A 3,353-nucleotide genomic window follows, 5' to 3' on the forward strand; every position below is an offset into this window, starting at 1 on the left:
AGTTTGCATGATGCGATCTCTCCACCGATAACACCGGGATTCTGTAAAAAGCGTACGCATCAGAACGAGACCAAACATACCTTGCTCATCATGTATAATACCTTAGATATCAAAAACCTCTATTTCTTAGCATTTAAACTAACTTAACCAACTTGAATCATACAACTTGATGCTAATGGAACTTTATGTGCGAATATGTAGTGTGTGGGTATTCGGGGTTTGGTAAGGACGCTAGTTATTAATGGGTGAGATTTAAGTGCATAATCTCTCATACACGAAGTGAACATCCAGCAGTGTGGATGGCTGAGAGTTGTAATTCTACATGCCCTCTGTCAGCAGGCCCCCACCTGCTGTGTTCAAAGGAAAACAAAACCTCTTTTGTTCTCACAGACTCTTGTGTGAAGTGCAAATGTATTATCACCCCAAACTTTTTGGGATTTGGAGCCATCTTGTCTAGGATTCAGGCAAATCCAATTGTGTAGATATTATATTACAATTGCCACAACTATACTTTATCTGCATCCAGGGATTCCCAATTTGTATGTAAAAATACCCATTGTCTCTTCTTATTTACTTCTACTCAGACAGCTGGTTTTTCCCGTTGCCCTTGGTAGGTAAACAAAAACATTGCCATCTGTTCTTAGCTCCTGGGTTATAACTTGAATTAAATGGTGTCTTGCGATCTCATTTCCAACATGGAGTCTTGCGGCCATTCGCAAGATGGCATCGCTGCGATTAAATTTTAAACTGAACTTGTCTCATTCAATTATTCAGCTTCGACAGTTGTTTCTATCTTCATATAATGTCGGAGTGTTATATATTTTTTTTAGTATTTCTATTTTAATGTATACTTTTTTCCCCCCCTCTTTTTCAAATAGGATGTTAGGGTTACTACCCCCCTGTGTGCCCCTTGCCTCTAATTTTTTCCAGAGACATGGGAGCCCTGGTGGCACTCTCTTTGTCCGGTAGCGGTTTTCTTGTGCTCTATATTACCACATTATTGTTTATGTATTTGATTGATTTATACTACTGCTATTATATGTCCCCCTTCTCTCCTCTTGTTCTATTTCCTCTTTTTTTCATTTCTTTTTTTTATTTTCTCTTTTTTTCTGCTATTAATGTTTCTGCTGCTTCAATCTAAGTGCCTTCTGATACACAATTTATGTTCTAGTCCTCATTCCCCATGGCTGCTCCGTTTCGTATAGTATCTATTAACGCGAGAGGATTGAACGTCCCCGAGAAACGAGCCCAAGCCCTTCGATCCTTCCACTCTGAAGGTGCAGACGTGGTGCTTGTACAGGAGACCCACTTTCATCACTCTTCTACTCCTATAAAGCGAAGTAATCACTGGTACCCTACTCCATTTTATTCAAATTTTTCCTAGTCTAAATCTAAAGGTGTTGCCATTTTGTTTGCTAGACATTTGCCAATTATGAACCCGGAAGTACACTACCTGGAGGAGGGGAGGGGTTTATTGGTTTAATGTACCATTTTCAACCACCTTTTTACTTTTGTCAATATTTACACCCCTAATCATGGTCAACCTTCCTTCCTCGAGAGGCTTCTGGACAGGGTGGATGATCTTCAGCAGGGAACTTTGATAGTTTTCGCCAATTTTTACTGGGCCCTTGATCCCTCTCAAGATACTTCATCCGGTTCCTCCTCCGTCCCATATTGATCGCTGAGAAAGGTAAGACGCTTATTACACGCTCACCAGCTGTCTGATATCTGGAGGCTGCATCACCCCTCTGACTGGGACTACTCCCATTACTCTAGCTGCCACCAATCCTACTCTAGCATTGACTATATAGTTATTAGCCACCGCCATCTCCATCTGGTCCAGGCTACTTCGATTGGTGTTACTACATGGTCAGATCACGCCCCTATTAGTGTTGACCTTTCTCTCGTTTCCTCTAGTCCTACTTTTAGGTCGTGGCGTTTTAATGTATCACTGCTGACTATTGTAGAGCACAGCTTTTAGAGGCATTAGACGTCTATATTGAGTGTAATGATAATTCTGATACCTCTAATCTTACCATATGGGAGGCGCATAAATGTGTCTTGAGGGGAAAATGATTGGGCTCTTTTCTAAAGAAACAACGTCACGGCCAAATAGACTCCCTTTTGCAAAAAATTTATCAGTTGGAATCTGCTCATAAATCTTCCCTATTGACTGATGTTTTTATAGAACTAACTCAAACTCGCTCTGCTTTAAATAAACTTTTATTGGAGAAAGTTAGATACTCTTTCTGGAAGTGTAGGAGCCGCTATTTCCACTGGTGTAATAAAACTGGGAATATGTTGGCGCATGCTCTTAGGACCCAAAGAATGCGTTCGTTTGTCTCTTCTGTCAAAGACGTCGGAGGCCAGACCCTTCATGATACCGAATCAATAGCGGGAGCCTTTTGTTCATACTACTCCTCACTTTATAATTTACCAGCCTCTGTGGCATTCCCCAATACCGACGAGAAGCGCCGAGCTATCGAAACTTATCTTTCCAAAGTAGGTTTTCCTAAACTTGATGTTCTGGTCAGAGATGAGTTAGAGACACCCTTTACCCTACTTGAACTGGAGGAAGTTATCAAGACCACCCCTTCTGGTAAGATCCCTGGCCGTGATGGCTTTACTATAAATTACTACAAAGCCTTCCGAGACAAACTAGCCCCCCTGCTCCTAAAAGCTTTTAACAATATTTCAGATGATTCACCCTTTTCTAAGCAATCTATGGAGGCCCACTGTCACAATCCTGGCTAGTTTTTACCTTTTGTGACTTACCTCTGCCAGCTGCTCCATGGATCTGTGTTTGTAATTCTCCTGGGACATCTGCTCTGGCTGAATCATGCTGGCTATTACATCTCTGTGTGTGCAGAGCTCTCACCTCCCCACACTGATTAATCACCTGGACCCTGCTCTGTCTGTGAGCATTGCTAGTCTTAATTGGAATCACAGGTGTGGTCCTGATTCTCAAGGGCTGCAGAGATGATTACTCCCTCTGCATGTTGTGCCTTGCTCCACTCAGAATGCCACTGCCAGACCACCTGTCTGTATCCACCAATCGCTGCCAGACTCTAGGTAGATAGATCCTCCTCTAATAGCACTCAGTGCTTGAACATCTTGTTATGTTCCGTGGTGTACTGCTTGTGCTATAGCTGTACCTCTGTGTGCCAGTATGTCCCAGGCTGCTGCTGGTTCCTAGACCAGTGCTATCCGTAAGCCTGCTGCGTTCAACTATCCACGCTACCAGCCTCTCACCTACGGCTCCCAGGCCGCTCCAAGTAGCTTCCACGCTACCAGCTTCTCCACACGGCTCCCAGACCGCATCAAGCAACTTCCACGCTACCATCTCTCACCCA

Source organism: Taudactylus pleione, unplaced genomic scaffold, assembly GCF_031769625.1.
Source record: "Taudactylus pleione unplaced genomic scaffold, aTauple2 ptg000122l, whole genome shotgun sequence".
Lineage (NCBI taxonomy): Eukaryota > Metazoa > Chordata > Amphibia > Anura > Myobatrachidae > Taudactylus > Taudactylus pleione.